General features: G+C 35.3%; 1 pseudogene; it reads right to left on the bottom strand.

Moving 5' to 3' along the window:
* Positions 1-5,614: 5,614 nt before the first annotated feature.
* LOC127095519 (ATP-dependent Clp protease proteolytic subunit 3, chloroplastic-like) lies at positions 5,615-6,412 on the bottom strand (annotated as a pseudogene).
* Positions 6,413-22,711: the final 16,299 nt, after the last annotated feature.

The raw sequence follows: 22,711 nt of genomic DNA, 5'->3' as shown, positions 1-22,711 counted from the left end.
AATGTGAAATGAAAGGAGAAGAGTCTGACACATGCATCTCCAGAATATTTTAATATTACCTTACATTTGAATACGTTCGAAGATATATTTTCGAAAATAGAGAATATTTGTGAAAATTTACATAGTGCGGTAGAAATACCTAAGGTGCCATAAGAAACTCTATTTTCATATAAAACTTAAGGACCACCCAAAGTACAAAAGTACAATGTTGTCTCTATCCAATAAATTGACACCTTATCAATTTTTTTATCCTAATTTTTTTTACTCTTTGTTAATTTCAAATTTACTGTTTTTCTTTTTTGTCAAGTATAAACTTAATGACCCAAAAAATCCAAAAATACAATCTTGCACTTGTTTAATAAATTGACACCTAATGTTTTTTTTTACTTTCTGTCAATTTTTTTTACCTTCAAATTTACTGTTTTATTTTTTTTTGTCAAGACTTTATATGCAATTTATTTTATCAATTTTTCTTCATTTTTCGTCTAATTCAATATCAACTTCAAGAACAAGATTATCGAGAAAATCAAATATTTGATAACAACTTTATTTTTGTTTGTAACTCTTAATTTTTTACCACATTCCAAATATTACACAGTTTTCATAAAAATCAGAAGAGAAAGAAATTAAATGAGTAGAATTTTCACAAATTACAAAGAAAGAAGAAAAATAGAAGAATACAATTGTCACAAATCACAGGCAATGAAAAGTGGGGAAAAGATCGTGGTCCATTGATTTATTCAGTTCAATTGAAAGCTTATGACAAAAGGAGTTTGAAAATGACATTTATTTGCATGTGACCCAAAAATGGCATTTGTACTCAGATTGTTAAGGTTGAAAAAAATAAAATGAAACTGAACAACTAGATGTGAGAGATGAAAGACTGAAATAGAAATGTGATGAACAACTATATTGTCTACTCTTTCCTTTTGCTTCAAATTTTATATACACTTAGAGTAAACACTTCCTAATTTTAATTCTAAGAATAAACACTTACTATTTTTTTTAACAGCTTTATCAATTTTATACGTAATTTTAAAACATGAGGATATTGTTTGCTTGAATTCAGATAGGATATAAAGGTTATAAGATAAACATGTGATATATATGTTTGGTGTAAAAAGGTTTAGGAAAAGGGTTTGAGTTGTGATAATCATGTTTTTTTAGAAATTTTTATAAATGAATGATTTTACTTAGTCAATTTTAAGAAAAAAGATAAAGCAACGATTTAAACACGGAATAATAAACAACAAAAAAGAAGATATAAATGTTAGAAGTCCGCACTAGGATTTATATTGATTAGTCTTAAAATCATACGGTCTAGTCAAATCCTTCAGATTTCTCTTTGAGAGTTCCACTCTCATTTTGAATTTTTATCACAAGATCAAGCCACATGCTTCTTAGACCAAACTCTTACCCAAATTAAGCCTGCAATCTTTATAACAATATCAATATTACAAGAGAATGATACTATTGACTTACAATTACAAATCAATCAAATTAAAACAATAGTTACACAAACACAACTCTTACTTAAGTATTTCATGTTATCAACATTAAAATAGTTCTAAGCGTATAGAAAAGTTTCTAGGAAGAGAGAGAGAGATATCTAAGTGTATAGAAAAGTTTCTAGGGAGAGAGATAGAGATCTAAGTGTATAGAAAAGTTGAGAGAGAGAGAGAGGGAGGAGAGGGAAAGAGGGGTGAAATTTCAGATTTCTTGTGTTGTTTTGAAGTGAACACAAGTCCTCCTTATATTGAAAAAAATTGATCAAAAGAAAAAAGAACTTTGCGTCGGGTTCACTCCCTAATCGAATAGTCTGCGACTTTAATCAATTGTGACCTATCTTTTTAAGAGATAAATAACTAGGTTCAGAGCCTAATCGATTAAGAGGCTTCCTAACCGATTAGACATGTGTTCTAATATTGTAGAGAAAAGTTTAAATTCCTAATTGATTAAGCGTGTTTCTTCATCGATTAGTATTAGGCCAAAATCATTTTAATAAAATTTTCAAAGAAGATGAAGTGTTAGAAATATGCTCTTTCATCCATTTATAATAGTTAAAAATTCAAGATGTGTGAAAAAAGTAAAAACATTTTTTTAGCTTCTAATCTAGCTACAAGGGAATATGTCTCCTCAAAATTTATGTTTATCGGTTGATTGTACCCTTTAACAACATACCCTACTTTATTTCTTAAAATAGTTTATTTTCATCATGTTTATTATGAAAGAACCATTTAGTTCCAATCAATAGATTAGTCATATGTCTGGAAAAAAGTTCTCAAACATTATTTTCCTTAAATTGATTTAATTCTTCTTGCATAACAAGAGACCAAATGTTCACCAATAAGAGCTTCATTGATGCACTTTACCTTAATTTGAGAAATAAAAACCATACAATTACATATATGATTAATGGACTGTTGAGTGGTTATCGCTTAGATATTTTCTTCTATAATAAGTTTTCGTTGGTTGAAAATTAGAACAATTTCTCCTACAATCTTTTAACAACAACAAAAAAGCACATCACTTCCTTGATTTCACAAAAACACCAACAACGATGGTGGACTTTGAATTATCCTGATTCAAAGGACCTTTTCCAATAAACACCAATATTATGATGATTATCAAAAAACAAGAAAGCACACCACTTTCTGTTTACACATATTTGTCACCACACACTTGGTGATCAAGTTACAATAAAACAATACTTTTAAATAAAAGATAATTTTTGGACAATTTCCAAGAAAAAAGCAATTCTTCTTCCCTTTCAATATACAATTCAACAATATATATTAGGGGTGTTTATCGCACCTCGAAAAAATGGGGATACGACTTCAAAGCGAAGCGCGATCGCACGCTCGCAATGATGGACTGAACAGAGTCGCCACCGAACTTTATTTATTCCTAAAAAGGAAAGGGGAAATATCGATAAAACCCAAGACAAAACGACAATGATTATTGGTCGTCGCAACCAAATTAGGGTTCGGGAGTCGATTACGTGAGGGGAAGGTATTAGCACCCCTTACGTCCGTTGTACTCAACGGGAACCATTAGGTCAGTTGTGTGCGTTAGTGTTAGTCGAGATATTAGGCTTTTCGAATTATTAGGTGGGAAAGAAAGAAAGGAAGAGAATGTTTTTGGATTTTTTAACGAAGGACTAAACCTAAGTTTTTTATTAGTGGGCCTGACAAGATTTAAAAATCCTGCTCCTACGTATCTCAAAAGAGAAATCAAGGCTTACGTAGTTCTGGGTAGAAAAATGTTTGTTTGTTGGTCGATTTTAGCGAAAGCTATATTGTATTAATCGACGAAAACATCGTTTTACCCAAAACAGATGAGGAGTGGACGCATACCACACATCGAACGGATTTATAAATCTACATTCGGAAAAGCGTCACTTATCTCTACTCAACAATCGTGGCCGAAACATTGTTTTGTATCACTTAAGACAATATATCTTTCATTTATGAAAAAGGTTTTTGATTAATCGCACGGCGACGAGAAAGAGTTTGATTGGTTGGATGTATTTTGAGTGATGGCGAGAACTTGGATGAGCGAGATATACATCTCGAATCCTAGCCTCAGGAGTGCACGGTATACACCACGTTCCATTTCCATCTTTATTGAAAGAGGTCAAGATAGGAATTAGGTATTTTGGAATTTGATTGAGAAAGGGTTTGAAGAAACCTCATTGACAATTTTAGACGATGGCGAGAGCCAAGATAGGCGAGGCATACGTCTCGAATCTTAACCTCAGGAGTGCATGGTATACACCATGTTCCATTTCCACCTTTATTGAAAAAATGTTAAATAAGAATTAGGTATTTTGAGTTTTGTTGTGAAAAATGACTTGACACTAGATCAAGTATTGATGGACGTTCAAGAGAAATTGAATGAGTGTTTGAGAGAACAAAGTGGATAAATTTGAATGATGGCGAGAGCTAGGATTGGCGAGATATACATCTCGAATCCTAGTCTCAGGAGTGCGCGGTATACACCACGTTCCACTTCCATCTTTATTGAAAAGGTCTTGACTATGAATTAATATTTTTTTGAGTTTTTATTAGGAAAAATGGCTTGACGTTGAATCAAGCGTTTGATGAAAATTTGAAAGAAATGGAATAGAATAGGAGGGAGAAATGGATTGATTTGTTTATTGAGAAAATACTCGACGTTGGATCGAGTCTTATTTTTGATCTTTTGGAAATTGTTGATTTTATTCTTGTGTTAGTAGCTAACTAAACAGTCAAAGAAATAAAATAGTAAAATTATTACACATCGGGGGAGTGGGGTACATTTTGTCAAATGGGGATTCAAAATCATGAAATAATTAAATCGGGCCCAAACAACAAATAATGCAATGCATGAGTGTAAGTGCAAGAGAACCGGATCATTGTAAGAAAGCCCAAGAGTAAGCTATGTGAGGTTGATGGCGATGCTTAAAAAGCAATCGACTTACAAGGGTATGAAAATGAGCTCGATATTGAATCGAGAAAAGTGTGATTTTAAAAGGACGATTAATAAAAAAAATAAAAAGGAGAAATCCCAAAAGGTGACCCTAGCCGCCCGGCTGTTGGGTTCAAAAGGTTAGGGATTGGGAACACAAAAATAGCATTTAACTAAAATTAATACCAATAAACCACAGTTAATGACCACTTGAAAACTCTAAACGTTCACTTAATAGGATTTAAAGGTCTGCTTAAAAAAGAACAAATAATGAATAAATAAAAAAAGAAAAGAAAAGGTAAAGACGCAGATGAGAGTCCCAGAACTCAATCGTCCTCCTCTCTCTATCTCACACCCCTCTCAACCTTCGTCATTCACTCTCAATCGCTCTCCGCTTTCAATCGCTCTCCTCACTCATCGTCCTCGCGTCCTTTCAATCTCTCGACCTCTCTCACTATCAAAAACCTTAAACTTTATTTCCTCAAATCATCAAATAAAACCTAATCCTAACTTCCAACAACAAGCACTCAAAAAGGATAACAGGAGAAGGAAAAGTTCTCACATAGGTTTCACTGCGGTGGTGAAAGGTGTGAAGAAGTCGGTCGGGAAATAGCTTGAGCAACGGAGGGATGTGAGGTGCGGCGGAGAAGGTTTGTGGTGTTCTCGAAGTTAGCCTCCCAATCCAGGTATTTGATTTTGGGATTTAGGGTTTCGTTTTGAGATTTTTTTCGCCCCCAAGGTTTTTCTTTCTTTTCTCCTCCCCCTCACTGATTCGCCCTTCTCCTTTTTATGTCCTGCAGATTAGGGTTTCGGATTGGTACATGGGGTTCAAAAGAGTATCTTTGTAATCTCCTTTTGATGCTCAAAATTTGGTCCATCTCGTTTGATACTACAATCTGGAAACGGTAACTCTACCTACGCACTTTCTCCAATTGTTTTGTCTTAATGCCAATTTGGGATATTTTCTGAAATTTTAACTGACTTGCCAATTGCTTTGTGTTACTGCAGTAAAAAAATATTGAAGATTCAAAGGCGGTTTCGGTTTTGATCACAGCTTTGGATGGCTATTAGGGAGGTTTGATGGATATCATTTGGATTGAAATCCGTTGGACAGTTAGCAATTCGGTTGGGATTATTGGAGATTGAAACAGGAAACCGAATTATGTTATCCTCTTCTTGAAAGTTGCAGATTACCTTTTGTGTTTCCTTTAATTTCCCATATATCTTTAATCTGAGTTTTTGGAGGTGGTGTTGCATCTACAATTGGAGCAACTAATCCTGGTTTTCCGTCATCAATAACCTCATCAATCAAACCGTATTCCTTCGCTTCCCAAGGATTCATAAAATTGTCACGGTCCGTGTCCAATTCAATCTGCTCTTCAGGTCTTCCTGTAATTCTTGATAGTATCTTGTTTATCTTAATCTTGCGGTATATCAATTCTCTCACACGGATGCACACTTATGTACCTACTCCGCCAACAGACCCGAGCGGTTGATGGATCATAACTTTAGAATTCGGCATACAATATCTCTTCCCTTTTGTTCCTACAGCAAGGAGAAATGCACCCATGGATGCTGCAAGTCCAAAGCAAACTGTTGACACGTCTGCGTTGCATAACTTCATGGCATCATAAATTCCCATTCCAGCAGTAACAGAACCACCAGGTGAATTTATAAACAACTTGATGTCTTTCTTAGGGTCATCAGCATCCAAAAACAAAAGCTGACTGATTACAAAATCTGCAGTCACATCATCCACCTGAGAACCCAAAAAGACAATTCTTTGACGGAGAAGCATGTTGGTAGTGTCAAGAGTGTCGTCAGCAGTCAGACTAGCGAGAGCATCTATTTTGGTGAAGTGTTTTGCAGGTTCAAAGAAAATCACGACTTGTGCCCAAATGTGCTTTAAGGCATAGTTCAATTGCAGGTATGCATCATATTGATCCTGCATGCATTGATTCATGCAGTCTTGGTTCGCCTAGGCATTTCTGACTGGACATGCTCAGCATTTCATGGTTTCCTTTGCAGCTTGACATTGGTTCTATTTGATGGCAGGTTGGAGGCTTTGGCCAGGTGACATGGCGGACCGGGAACAAAGAAATTGGTTGTAGTTTCCAAGAGCACACTCTTATGGTGTTGGTGCAGTTGGTAGCATTTTAAACATGTCTTGTTTTACTGCAGGAACATGTGTCGAAGTGAGTGCAAAAACCAAAATTCATGTGCATTACTTTGTCAAATTCACCATGTATGTGCCATGTTTGATCATGATTAGGGTGTCTGGTTTTGGTTCAAATGAGGCTATTGGCTTTTTGTTGGCAGCCGTACTGTGATAGTCTTAATGGACTTCAATTCTTCTGTTTTATTCTGTTATGGTGTTAATTGTTTTAGGTATTTTTGCAGGGTCACCGTGGTGTCTGTTGTAGTGACCAAGCCTAGACAGTTCCACTTAAGAGTTCAGGCTCAGCATCATGTGGAAGGAAATATTGAAAGATTATCCAAGTTGGGAAAGCGCTGAAGTTTCAATCCATTCTCATTTGCCAAATGGAGTAGACATATAAAGCACAAGTGAGGGAAAATGCCACTGATGCTTGCAGCGGCATTGCATTTGGCAGGAAACTTGGCCAACAAACCCTTGAAATACATTGTTTCTTCTTCGTCTTGAACCAAAGAAAATTTAGTAGTGCTTGAACTTTGTTGTTGACTGCTTGTAGGTTCCTTGGACCACCAATTCAGAGGCATAGCTTAGATTATCAGTTTAGTATAGACATTAGCATAATTTTGCTTGGTTTGTTTGCTGCTGTTATGCTATGTACAACATGCATGTTTGATGATTGTGGATGCTATTGGTTTAGACATGATGTTGCTGTTATGGAATTCTTATGGGATTGGAATTGGGATTTGTTTTTGTTGGATAATTGTTTTGGGTTAATGAACTTTGGGTTAATTGGTTAATTGTTATGATTGAATGGATTTTGGATATGAAATGGTTTAAATTGGTTCCAAATGGATAATGAAAATGGATATGGATTTTGGATATAGTTTGAAAAAAATGGATTTAAAAATAGAGTTGGGTTATTGGATTGGAAAAAATGGATTTAATTGTGGGTTTAAGGAATTTGGATATGGGCTGAAATTTGTAAACTCATGCAGAATTTTTTATGATAAAAAAAATGGTTAAATGGCCTACCAACAAATAATACAACCATGGCTAATTAATTGAAACTTCTAAAATTAAATCGACAAAAGGTATTGAAATAATTTCCAAAATTAATCTAATCCTCAAAATCAATTTGAATCTCTAAAGTCAATTTTGGATCAAATCAAATTGAACTTAGTTTGCTACTCCTAGAATTAATTCGAAAATGATGAAATGATTATGGATACATGATTAAGGATTTGGAAATGGATGGTTGCCTTTGGTCATGAATGTATGCAAATGAACTTTAGGCCAAGTGCCAAATAAAAATGAAAAAATGGAAAAATTCAGGATCAAAATCGGGGTATGACAGTTGCCCCTATTTAAGTATCTTCAACTAGAGAATATGAAGCAGGACACTCTTCATATGATCATAGTGGGAGATGGTTAAATACTAAGAAGACCCGGATTTTGATCCTGAATCCCTATGACATGATGTGATATGATATGATATGATATGATATGATATGATATGATATGATATGATATGATATGATATGATATGCATGGATGCATGATTCTTTTTATTAATTTTTATCTGTTAGGGATATGGTGAACCCTTGACAGGAGATGCTATTAGACAGACCAACCTGTGGGGAGTGCTGATGGTCCACAGGGAGACAGACAAATGGTAAAAAACAAATTTGCTAGGAAAGACAAATCCTACTGGAGAATCAGACACACACTGGGGAGTACTCAAAGTGAAATTTGATAAACGACGCTTAGAATACAAGGGATTTCGGTAGTAAGTTCACATATGACTTAGTAAACCCGAATAAAGGAAAAGATGCTACAACAGGTTCATATATGACCTGACAACGCGGGGGAATATCAAGAAGTTCTAACAGCAGGTTCAGGTATGACCTAACAAATTCAGAAAAATTCAAGAAGAGTGTGTCAACAGGTTCATATATGACCTGGTAATACTGGAATGAAAGCTCATCAGCAGGTTCATATATGACTTGACAACACTGAAACAATCATAGAGAAAGACTCTTCAGAACAGGTTCATATCTGACCTGACACTGGAATAAGGTTCAACAACAGGTTCATGTATGACCTGAATAGTATTGAACAAACAAAGGGAAAAAACTCTTCAGAACAGGTTCATATATGACCTGACACCGGAATAAAGCTCAACAACAGGTTCATATATGACCTGAATAGTATTGAACAAACAGAGAAAAAATATTCAGAACAGGTTCATGTATGACCTGACACTGGAATAAAGCTCAACAACAGGTTCATATATGACCTGAATAGTATTGAACAAACAGAGAAAAAAAATCTTCAGAACAGGTTCATGTATGACCTGACACCGGAATAAAGCTCAACAACAGGTTCATATATGACCTGAATAGTATTGAACAAAAGGAGAAAAAATCTTCAGAACAGGTTCATATATGACCTGACACCGGAATAAAGCTCAACAACAGGTTCATATATGACCTGAATAGTATTGAACAAAAGGGAAAAAACTTCAGAACAGGTTCAAGTATGACCTGACACCGGAATAAAGCTCAACAACAGGTTCATATATGACCTGAATGGTATTGAACAAAAATTGGATTTGAAAATGACTGCGAAAACCGGATGTGGGTTTAAGGGCACCAAATACAAACTGGAATCAAAGGTCAAAGGATCATAGGATCGACAACAAGACCTGAGTCAATGCAAAATGAGCACGAAGTACATTTCGGCTATGCATGATTTGAATTTCCTTTTATGCATGATATATGAATGATCATGATTATGAGAATGCTGACACTGGGCAGACTGGGAGTTTGTAAAGGCTTTTTATGGAAGCTCATGATTCCTCAACACCGAGAACTCAACCAAATATTTTATGATCGATGTTGCCAAAGGAGGATTCTATCCAGTTTGATAACCACAACTTTGCCAATGGGATCCTTTTGGAGGATTAATGAATCGTGCTAGCATAATTTTCGGGCACTCGTCTTAAACTCAATAGTTGTTGACGTATGGCAGAATTTGTTTGAGCAGTTTGAAAGCATGAAGAAAGAGGTTCTGCCCCTCTGTGGCTTATCTTGCCCCACTTTGTTGGGTCTTTGGAAATGTTCACCTTGAAAGTGGGTTTGGAAACAACTTTCCATGAGACTACCTCGAGATGGCTTGCCCCAAGTGTTTGAAACTTGTAATGGTCTGAACTTGGCTAACCAAATCAATTTTGGATCAAAATCAAATTGAACTTAGTTTGCTACTCCTAGAATTAATTCGAAAATGATGAAATGATTATGGATACATGATTAAGGATTTGGAAATGGATGGTTGCCTTTGGTCATGAATGTATGCAAATGAACTTTAGGCCAAGTGCCAAATAAAAATGAAAATATGGAAAAATTCAGGACCAAAATCGGGGTATGACAGTGTTCAAAACCAAACCAACCCAATAGAAAACCACAAACCAAACCAGACCAACCCGAAACCGCAAAAAATCGCATTTGGTTCGGATGCGTTTGAGCCATTTTTCAACAAAACCGTGCGATTTAGTTTGGTTTGCGGTTTGTATTTTGCAAATCGAACTAAACAAAACCAAACTGCATTATGTTACAACTCAACCTTCACTTATCCCACATCCAACCAAAAACTTAAACATATTATGCATTAACCTTACAATTACACATGATTTTCTCTTACTCACACTTAAGGTTTCAGTTTCAACCTTCTTAAATCTTTCATAGTAGTATCATACATTCTTCTCATCTTCTTCGCAATGCATGTCTCACATTTTCTACTCTAACATCTCCTCTTTTATGTTCTTTCTTTTTTATCTTCTCATTTTTATGTTAATGTTTTCTCTTCCAATTACGTTTTTATCGCACATTTCTTCTCTAATCTCGCATGTCTTTTGTTCTTTTTTCATCTTCTATATTCTCTCCTCTCATCTGTTTTTTTTATAATGTCTTTGACATTATTTTATGCTACTATTTTATATATGTTTTTTATTTTAGTGTTGTCTAATATGATATTTTGTATATTAAATGAGAAGTTTTTGTCTAAATATGATGAATTTTGATGTTATTTAGTAATCTATGAATGACTTAGCACAAAGTTTTTGTCTAAATTTGATGAGTTTTGTGTATGTACGGCTCAATAAAAATCTTGTAGAAAACCGAACCAACCGAACCAATCCAAATCGCATTGGTAACGGTTTGGTTTTATTTCTAAAATTCAACTGAATCAAACCAAACCACGTGCTTTTTTCTCTTGCGGTTCAAATGATTTTTATCGACAAAGCCGCCCAAACCGCATCGCGAACACCCCTAATATATATAAATCTTAAGTGCTCAAACTATATTAGGAAACTCTTTCAATGATTTTAAAGTTACGCACAAAGTTTTAACATTTTTGAAAATGAATTAATTAACACTTAGAAAATTAATTTGAATTGTATTACAATTTATATAAAAGAGGTTATTTGAAATTATGATGTTGTCTGCTTTAAATACATCCTAAGAAACCTCTATGAATTGATGCAGAAGTTTGAGACATATTCATGAAGGTTTGCAATAGTTTAGAATAATAATGATTCATGAAAAGACACAAATTCGCATTTTGTATATGACTTCTTAAATCGTTTAAACAAATAACTGATTTAAATGGTGTAGAATAATTTTCAGTTTTTAAACTATTTTTCAAATTTCAAACAATAACATGTTTTGTTATACCGGTTAACTAGACCTGACTTAAATAATGCAATGTGTGAAGGGAAATATGCCTAGTCCTTATTTTAATGATGTCAGACCTTTCTAGTCTCCCATAACGTGTACTTTGGACGATGTCGTCATATCATAGAATGCATTCATCCTCTAACATGTTCAAAACATAAAGTTCAACGTGTTCAGGCATATATGAGCATATTATAGATGTGAATCATGCATTTGATCATCGTTAATACCCTAGGTTCATAAGAGATTGGTTTAAATTGATCAAAATACATCTCAAAACTCATTTTTGAGAGTTTAAGAACTGTGACTCGACTCATGACTCGGAGCGTAACTCTTGGGTCTGAACAGGTCGAGTCATAGGTTGATTCAATCCTGGGAAAACTGAATGAGTCAACTCATCCACATGTTGCATCGACTCATTGCCTATTTCCATTTGAACCATTAGCCACGAGTCTGAATAGTTCGAGTCATAGGTCGACTCAACCCTAGAAAAACTCTGTTTGAGTCGACTCATCCCCTGTTTGAGTCGAAGCATCACCTATTTTACTTGAATAATTTTTCCTCGGGTTCATACAGGTCGAGTGACCTGTATGAACAGGCCGAGTGGTCGCTGCTTAGACTCAATTTTCTGTTGTGTAATTTTGCAAAATAATCATGTTATGTCTGTTATTTGGTCCATGCATCATATAAATATTCTAGAGTCACTTCTTCAACATCCAACAAGAAAAGTGAAAGATATACACCAAAGTGCTCTTCATCTTTATTCTCCATTGCATTTCTCAACAAATACACATAACAATTTTTGTTGATCATTGTGCATTATTGTGGCGATAATGTCCAAATAGGATTGTGTAATCTTAGTTTGGGTTGAGGCTTTGTGTGGGTTTTCCTTGAATAAAACCATTGGGGTTTTGTCCTCCAAGAATTATGGGGTTTTGCACTAATCTTTGCTTCACAGATTCAGTCAAGTGAAAAGTTTGAAGAACGGTGGGTTCGGTCAAACAAGTAACGGTAACCGGAGGATTATGAAGAAAGCTTAGGGTTCAAGCGACTTGCGGTCAAAATTAGCTGAGCTGAAGTTTTAGAGAACGTGAAGTTCTTGCAATAAGGTAGCTGTAACCGGAGGTTTGTTCGATGCGCTTGAAGGACTTGGTTCAACTTGAATCAAGGGGAGAGAATCGAATAGAATCTGCAACAACACTAGGGGTTGATTGGTGGTGATCATTTGTTCTCTTGTATTAACTTTGCAACTTGTTAATAAAAACATCTCAATTCTAGATTTAGAATTGAGGGCATACGTACCCTAAGTGAAGACGATATGGGAACTGTCTCAACAAATCCGGTCTTGTTCTCTCTTTCTCTTATCTCTTTAAATTCCGTATTAATTACATTTTGTGTGAAATTAATAGTAAAATCAATCCCGCTTGATTGTTGTGCATAGAAACTGTTCAATAAATTGGTGCAATCATTTTGATTGCAGCTGAGTAAAATTCTGCACATTCAATTTGAGTGAAATTGAAACTTGGTGTGGAGTGCTCACCAAGTGTTCGATAAAATTAATCTCACACAAATATATTAATATTTTACTTGCTCTCTTATTATGTTAACACATTATTAGAGGTAACGATATCAAGGATTGTGTTAGTTAATAGATTGATTTAGATAGTGGTTGATTATCTCTATCGTAGTTATTCCATTCGGTTTCACACATATCCGATCTATCCATTAACGGATCATTTAGACGATTATAATCTAGGGTGCTTTCGCAACTGTTGAAAACATTTTTAAAAAGCGATAAATTTCAAAAACTGATCTATTCAACCCCCCTTCTAGATCAGTATTATCGTCTAGCAAGTGGTATCAGAGCGTCAATTCATCTAGTGCTTCGCATATAACTTTTTAAAAAATGAGTAACGATCCTAAAGGCACGTACAATAGGGCGCCTATTTTTATCGGTGAAAAGTACAGTTATTGGAAAGATTGTATGTGTATCCATATTAACTCTATTGATATGAAGGTATGGAAAGTCATCCAAGATGGTCCTATGGAAATAACCATGACTAATGTGGATGGTGTTGTTATACCTAAACTTGAAGCACAATGGAATGAATAAGATGAGAAAAGTACAACTATGATTGGAAATCCAGAAACATACTCATCGCCGCCTTAGGTGTTGATGAGTATTATAGCGTTTCCCATTGTACTAGTGCTAAAGCTATGTGGGACTCATTGCAAATTACCTATGAGGGAACCAATGATGTCAAACTAGCTAGAATCAACAATTTAACTCAAGAATTTGACCTTTTCATATGGAGGATGGTGAAACCATTGCCGATATGCAAAAGCGATTTTCTTATCTAATCAATCGGTTAAATGTTATTGATAGAACTACCCTTAATGATGTTGCTACTAACAAAATCTTAAGATGTCTTAACAGGGATTGGCTACCAAAGGTCACTGCGATTAAGGAAGCCAATGATCTAAGAACATTGGACATGACACTATTGTTTTGTAAGCTTCAAGAGCATGCGCAAGAGCTCATGAACCTTGAGAAATATGAGAAGAGTCAAAAGAAGGAAAAGAAGGATAAAACTAAGGACACCAAAAGGAAGTCTATCGCTTTAAAGGCTTCAAGATATAAGTCATCCACCAATGATGCATGTGAGAGTGAATCAAGTGATGATGATAAAGATTCGAATGAAGACATGGGGTTGTTTGTAAGAAGGTATAATCGATACCTTAGAAAGAATGAAATTCAACATTCGGATAAAAATCTGATCAACTATAGAAGACAGTCAAAATTCACGAATCGAGAGGAAGGTAAGACAACTAAGCCAAAAGGATCATGCCAAAATTGCGAAAAGGCCGGTCAATATAAGCTGAATTGTCCCTTGTTGAAGAAAGACAAAGGAAGAGACAAACGTCACAATAAATCTAGCAAAGCTAGAAGAGCATACATTGCATGGGAGAGCAATAGTGAGTCCTCAAGCGATGATAACTCGAGTGATGAAGAAGAAAATGTCAATATTTATCTTACGGCTCATCAAAAGAAGAAAACGAATGTAAGTCATTCTAAGTATGATCATGTTTATAAAATGTCTTATTTTGATTTGCAAAATGCCTTTAGTACTCTACATAATGAGGCCAAGGAAGCTTTTAAACGCTTGACCTTAAATAAGAAAATTTTCTGTTATTTAGAAAAGAAGATTTTTGATTCCGAAAAGGAATTAGAAACTCTTAAGAAATCTATGATAGAGGTTACTAAAGGCAACACTGAAGATGATAAGGGATTTTAGTTTAGATGGTTTAGATGTGAAACTTGTCACATTTGGAAAAGATAGGTTAGAACTCTTCAAGCTAAATTAGACAAGGCTTTACAACCTAAAGTTACCTTTGCTATTGATCAATAACATTTTAGAAGTAACATGAATAATCTTTATCAAAAATACACTTATGTGGTAAAGGATCGAGTTAGCAAAAGCAACTCTCATCCGAACTTAAATTGTCTATATTGTTACAAAAGGGGATATACTATTGCTAAATGCCGATTTAGGAGATCTTTGGTTCCTAAAGGCATCTTTAAATGGTTGTCCAAATGAAACCAAAGTTTCACTCACACACTAGGACCCAATGAAAATTGGGTACCTCCTTCCCTTATTTAAATTTGTAGGTGGAATGTCTTGAGGATACTTAGAGAACATGGGTTCTCGATAGTGGATGCTCAAGGCACATGACAGGTGACATTTCCTTGTTCTTTGACTTTGTGGGTAAGAAGAAAGGGTGTGTAACCTATGGTGATAATAACAAGGGAGCTATACTCGGAAAAGGAAGTGTAGGTAATCCTTCCTCTACTATTATCTCATACATCCTTTTAGTTAAAGGCCTTAAGCACGATCTCATTAGTATTAGCCAATTATGTAACGAAGAATATAAAGTATCCTTTTCAAAAGATTGTTGAAAGATTGAACATAATGATAAAAAGAATGATGTGCTTAAGGGTTGGAGGGAAAATAATGTATACATGCTTGACTTGAATGAAGTATCTTTGACTAGCGCTAAATGTCTCGTCTCCATGAGTGAAGACTCGTGGCTTTGGCATGGGCGATTAGCGCATGTCAACTTTGACTTGCTAAATAAAGTTGTTGCAAAAGATATAGTAGTTGGTCTTCCCAAAATCAAAATTTCAAAAGATCACTTATGTGATGCGTGCCAAATGGAAAGCAAACAAAGATCTCTTTTAAATCTAAAAATATTGTTTCCACAACGAGACCCCTTGAACTTCTCCATATGGACCTTTTTGGGCCCTCTAGAATTAAAAGTCTAGGTGAAAACTACTATGGTTTTGTTATAGTATATGACTACTCTAGATTTTGTTAGACCATCTTCTTAGCAAGTAAAAGTGACACTTTTTCTGCTTTTGAAAAGTTTGCCAAGATGTCTCAAAACAAATTGAACACAACATAGTTACTATTCGAAGTGATCACGGAGGTGAATTTAAAAACCACCTCTTTGAGGAATTTTATGAAACAAACGACATTGATCATACTTTTTCTGCTCCAAGAACTCCACAACAAAATGGAGTAGTGGAACATAAAAACCAAATTTTAGAAGAGCTTGGAAGGACTATGATCAATGAAAACGGAATTCCTAAATATTTTTGGGTTGATGCCATAAATACGACTTGTTATGTATTGAATATGATACTCATTCGTCCTATTCTAAACAAAACCCCTTATGAATTGCTAAAAGAAAGGAAGCCTAATATTTCACATCTTCATATCTTCGGATGTAACTGCTTTGTATTAAACAATGGTAAAGAAAAAATTGGTAAATTTGTCTCAAAAGCTGATGAAGGTATCTTTCTCGGATACTCTCAATCTAGTAAAGCATATAGAGTATACAACAAAAGGTTACTTATTGTTGAAGAATCCATGCATGTTTCCTTTGATGAATCTTATCCGAAAACTGTCGGAGAAGGTATTATTTTTGATAATGCATGTGTTCCTTCGGAAGACATAATAAAAGATCAAGAAGAAAAGTGTGTTAAACCCCATCCGGAAAAAGTCGAGGAGGAGCCGGATCAAATATCCGAAAAGAAAGAGGATGATCATTTGATTAATAACAACGATCTTCCTTTGGAATGGAAATCCTCTAAGGATCATCTCATTGATAATATTCTAGGAGATATCTCAAAGGGAGTTACCACATGGTCAAAGATAAGTAACTTTTGTTATCATTTTGCGTTTGTCTCTCAAATTGAGCCTAAAAACTCCAAAAACACATTACTCGATGAACATTGTTTTTAGAAATGCAAGAGGAACTTAATCAGTTCAAAAGAAATGAGGTATGAGATCTTGTTCCCCCTCCGCGAGACCATCGAGTAATCGGTACTAAATGGGTGTTTAGGAACAAGTTAGACGAAAACGGAGTTATAACTCGCAACAAGGCTCACCTTGTTGCTCAAGGGTATAACCAAGAGGAAGGTATCGACTATGAGGAAACTTATGCTCCAGTTTCCCGACTCGAGGCTATACGCCTTTTGCTTGCCTATGCTTGTTCTCAAAATTTCAAATTATTTCAAATGGATGTTAAGAGCGCTTTCCTAAACAGTCACATTAATGAAGAGGTCTATGTATCTCAACCTCCCGATTTTGAAAACTATGAGCATCCTTACTATGTTTATAAGCTTAAACGTGTTTTGTACAGTCTCAAACAAGCCCCTAGGGCATGGTACGAGCGTCTTAGCAAATTTCTACTAGAACAAGGATTCTCAATAGGGAAGGTTGATACAACCCTTTTTATTAAGCGTTAAGGAAAACACTCTATTTTAGTTTAAGTCTATGTAGATAACATTATTTTTGGATCTACTAACATAAATTTGGTCAAGGAATTCTATAAGTTGATGCATAGAGAATATGAAATGAGCATGATAGGGGAGCTAAATTACTTCCACGGACTTTAAATCAAGCAACTTGAAGAAGGAACCTTTGTGAGGCAAACGAAGTATTGTAATGAGCTACTCAAGCGCTTTGATATGGCAAACTCCAAAGTAATCGACACTCCAATGCCTACTACTGTTAAGATGGATCGGGATGAAAATGGTAAGGCCGTAGATATAAAAAGGTACAGAGGTATGATCAGATCTCTCCTCTATCTTACCGCATCTCGACCAGACATTATGTTTAGTGTATGTATGTGTGCTAGGTATCAATCATGTCCCAAAGAATCACATTTAAAGGCCGTCAAGCGCATACTTATATACCTCTGTGGTACTTCAAAGTATGGGCTTTGGTTTTCTATAAGTGATTGCTCTTTCGTTGGCTACTCCGATTCCGACTTTGCCGATTCCAAATCGGATAGGAAAAGCACTAGTGGCACATGTCATTTTTATTCAAATTCCTTAGTGAGTTGGCACAGCAAAAATCAAGTTTTAGTTGCTTTGTCAACAGCCGAGGCAGAATACGTTGCTGCAGGTAATTGTTGCGCTCAAATTTTGTGGCTCAAACAACAATGACTCGACTTCAATGTTCAACTTGAACGTATTCCCATTTTTTGTGACAAGACAAGCGCCATCAATTTAACCAAAAATACTATACTACATTCGCGCACTAAACATATTGAAATTCAGCATCACTTCCTTAGGGATCATGTTGAGAAAGGTGATGTGGTCTTCGAGCATGTTGATAGCAAAAATCAACTTGCCGATATTTTCACAAAACCAATTGCAACAGAGCCTTTCTTTCACATCTGTAGGGAACTTGGTGTTCTCGATATCTTGGATCGCGTTTAAATATATATATTATGCCTGTCTATTCCTTGATTTCTAAGTGCGGGCTATGTGAGGGCACTCGTTGTCTATCACCATTGGAGGTAATATCGTTCCTATCCATTTGACCTATATTGATCAACTATGTATGTATATACTTGATCCATGTAATTCTTAATATTCATTTATGGTTTAATATAAGTTTGATCAACTTCTATGTTTCAATTATACTTGAACTTGCTTAGGTATCATATTCAACATGCATGTTACTGTATTTAGTTATTTACCTTAAAGTTTATGCTAAAAAAATATGGCAATGTTATTTACTTGTTTTTTTTCTCTGTGTAATATTTATGCCTATACTTCTTCCATTGACTTCATGTTATGTGCATGATTGTTAGTATCTATTGTTGCAAAGTCGTTGACTAAGTGCTTATGAATATCTTTGTTTCATGTTGAGCGTTTCATTGTTTCTTTTTGATGTTGTCAAAGGGGGAGAAGCAATGGAAACACAATAGCCGATTTAGAAGATTTACAATAGCCGATTTAGCAGATTTATAATAGCATAATGTTTGAAGGCATGCATAAAATCAGGGGGAGGATGTCTATCAAAGTACGCGATTGTGCCATGGTTTGCCATCATCAAAAAGGGGGAGTATGTGAGGGCAAATATGTCTAGTCCTTATTTTATTGATGTTAAACCTTTCTAGTCACCCATAACGTGTACTTTGGATGGTTTCTTCATATCATATAATGCATTCATCCTCTAACATGTTCAAACAATAAAGTTCAATGTGTCCAAGCATATAGGAGCATATCATAGATGTGAATCATACACTTGATCATCGTTAATACCCTAGGTTCATAAGAGATTGGTTTAAATTGATCAAAATACATCTCAAAACTCATTTTTGAGAGTTTAAGAACTGTGAGTCGACTCAATACTCGGAGCGTAACTCTCGGGTCTGAACAAGTCGAGTCATAGGTCGACTTAATCCTGGGAAAACTGAATGAGTCAAAATTGAATGAGTTGACTCATCCACATGTTGCGTCGACTCATTGCCTATTTCCATTTGAACCATGTAGCCACGAGTCTGAACAGGTCGGATCATAGGTCGATTCAACCATGGAAAAACTCGGTTTAAGTCGACTCATCCCCTGTTTGAGTCGGTGCCTCACCTGTTTTACTTGAATAATTTTGCCTCGGGTCCGTACAGATCAAATGACCAGTATGAACAAGTCGACTGGTCGCTGCTTGGACTCAATTTTCTGTTGTGTAATTTTGCGAAATAATTCGGTTATGTCTGTTATTTGGTCCATGCATCATATAAATATTCTAGAGTCTCTTCTTCAACATCAAACAAGAAAAGTGAAATATATACACCAAAGTGCTCTTCATCTTTATTCTCCATTGCATTTCTCAATAAATACACATAACAATTTTTGTTGATCATTGTGCATTCCTGTGGTGATAACGTCCAAATAGCATTGTGTAATCTTAGTTTGGGTTGAGGCCTTGTGTGGGTTTTTCTTGAATAAAACCATTGGGGTTTTGTCCTCCAAGAATTAGGGGTTTTTGCACTAACATTTGCTTCACAGATTCAGCCGAGTGAAAAGTTTGAAGAACGGTGGGTTCAGTCAAACAAGTAACGGTAACTGGAGGATTGTGAAGAAAGCTTAGGGTTCAAGCGACTTACGGTCGAAATCAGCCGAGCTGAAGTTTTGGAGAATGTGGAGTTATTGCAATAAGGTAGTTATAACCGGAGGTTTGTTCGAAGCGCTTGAAGAACTTGGTTCAACTCGAATCAAGGGGAGAGAAGCGAGTATGATCTACAACAACACTAGGGGTTGATTGGTGGTGATCATTTGTTCTCTTGTATTAACTTTGTAACTTGTTAATAAAAACATCTCAGTTTTAGGTTTAGAATTGAGGGCAAACTTACCCTAAGCGAGGACGATAGGGGAACTTCCTCAACAGATCCGGTCTTGTTCTCTCTTTCTCTTATCTCTTTAAATTCTGCATTAATTACGTTTTGTGTGAAATTAATAGTAAAATCGATCTCGCTTGATTGTTGTGCATAGTAACTATTCAATAAATTGGTGCAATCATTTTGATTGCAACTGAGTAAAATTCTATACATTCAATTTGAGTGAAATTGAAACTTGGTGTGGAGTGCTCACCAAGTGTTCGATAAAATTAATCTCACACAAATATATTAATATTTTACTTGCTCTCTTATTGTGTTAACACATTATTAAGGGTAACGATATCAAGGATTGTGGTAGTTAATCGATTGATTTAGATAGTGGTTGATTATCTCTATCTTAGTTATTCCATTCGGTTTCACGCATATCCGATCTTTCCATTCGTTTAGACGATTCTAATCTAGGGTGCTTTCACAACTGTTGAAAACATTTTTAAAAGGCGCTAAATTTCAAAAACTGACCTATTCAACCCCCATTCTAGATCGATACTACGTCTAACACAATGGAATTGACTTAAAAAATGCATATAACTTTTTAAAAATTTGGTTTTAATGACTTTAATTCAAATATTTGTATGCATGATAATTTGAGAACTTTATAAATGAAGATGGGTATTGTTTTTTGAGCATCTAAAGTTTATAAATAATGAATTACAATTGATTACCTTAACATCGAGGTCAATTTTCTTTACTTTCAAAATATCCATAAGTTTGCACATTCTTGATTCTTGATTCCAAATTTTGTCTTCTTTTACATTTGTTCATTGATAAACTTTTTGTTTTAATCTAAACCAACCAATGAAGGATGATGCAAATCTTCTTCACATTAATAATGTAGGTATTTCCACTTTCTGAACTAGTAAAAAAAGTTTGATTGTTTTTTAGTTTTTAGACTTAGACATTACTATATTATTTTGGACGTCTCAACATCTTTTGATTATATTTTTGACAAATCTAGCAATTATCGCATCAAACTCGACCGGTCCCTTTGTTTGTCTACGGTGATATGTTCTCCATATAACCTTCAAATATTCATCCGTCTTCAACTCAATGTTGTTATATATTGAATTGTAATTCCTTGTGTCGAAGCAGGTTGTGCTCGACAGAAACAACGATGTGTCAAAACATGTAGTGTGCATCGAGTTGTATTAGAGATCGAAGTGTTAAAGCAGATTGTTTGACACAAGATTTTGACTTAGACCAAAATCGGTATTTTGGGCCTTTGTAATTTTTGGGCTTTAACTTAGGGAGCAAGCTAGCTAATTATAAATAGAGAGAGTAACCCCTATTTTCATAACAATCTTGTAATCAATTGCAGTTGCAAAATTAACGAGATTTTCCACAGGTTGTGGGCAGAGAGAGACTGCAGAAATCATCTTTTTCCCCAACTTCCGTCAAACCCTAATCTTCTTTCTTATTCAATTTTCTTTTCTTATTTTCATCATCATTGTGCAACGATACAATCTTCCAACCAAGGTTGGTTGATTCACTCGACTGAAGAGTGAAGAACAAGTGGGAATTTGATCAGTTGATTGAGTTTTGTTCATCAAGATTGACTTGGAATTACTCAAACTTTTGGATTTAGTTCCAACATCTGGTATCTAGAGCACTGGCTGAGCGATTCTTGGAAGCATAACATGATGAATCATCTGAACATGCATTTTCCAGTGAGTCTCCCAATTCTAAATGTTGTCTTTTGCTATCAATGTTGGGGCAAGCAGATAAATGTTGTCTTTTGCTATCAAGATCTTTGGGATCTTGTGAAGGAGGGAGTGACACCGCTTGTAACAAATGCGGAGGACGAAGAAAAAGCTGCACATAAAGAATTAAAGAAGAAAGATTATAAAGATCTCTTTATAATCCACCAATGTGTTAATTATAATAATTTTGAAAAGGTTAGTGATGTTGAATCATCGAAAGAAGCATGAGAAATTCTTGAAAAAATCTTTTGGAGGCGGAGAGAAGGTGAAAGAGGAGAGGTTACAAACTCACACAAGAATGTATGAATTGCTTCAGATGGAAGACAATGAAAGCGTAAATGATTTCTTAACTAGGGTTACAAAACTGGTGAATCAAATCAAGGTATGTGGAAAAGTGTTGACATCAAGATCAGTTGTTTCAAAGATCTTGAGGTCATCGGCTCCAAAGTTTGACCACATGGTAGTAGCCATAGAAGAGTCGAAAGATTTGTCAGCATTGATAAAGGAAAAGCTTCAAGGGACGCTTGAATCTCATGAACAAAGAATGGTTGAAAGCGCTACAAACAAGTCGAAGAATGACGTAGATTTGCAGGTATAATCAACAAGAGAAAAGAAATGCAGAGGGAAGTGGGTCGACAACAAAGGTAGAGGAGGCTAAAATAATTTGACTAGTCAAAATCAACAAGAAAGAGGTTGTTGAACCAGAGAAAACCCTCATGCCAAAGCAACCAAAGATATGGTGGTCGAAAACCCGACAAAAGTCACACTCAGTGTTTCAATTGTTAGAAGTATGGTCACTATTCTATTGATTGTCCTGAAAAATAAAAGGATTAAGATAATGATGCAAAGTTTGCAAAAAATGAAGAAGAAGAGATGTTGTTTATGGTCACAACAAGAAATGAAGAAGACTAATGGTACTTGGACTC

The sequence above is a fragment of the Lathyrus oleraceus genome, chromosome 6, assembly GCF_024323335.1.
Source record: "Lathyrus oleraceus cultivar Zhongwan6 chromosome 6, CAAS_Psat_ZW6_1.0, whole genome shotgun sequence".
Classification (NCBI taxonomy): Eukaryota; Viridiplantae; Streptophyta; class Magnoliopsida; order Fabales; family Fabaceae; genus Lathyrus; species Lathyrus oleraceus.
Note: the sequence above shows the minus strand (reverse complement) of the source record. Positions and strands in the feature narration are given on the sequence as shown.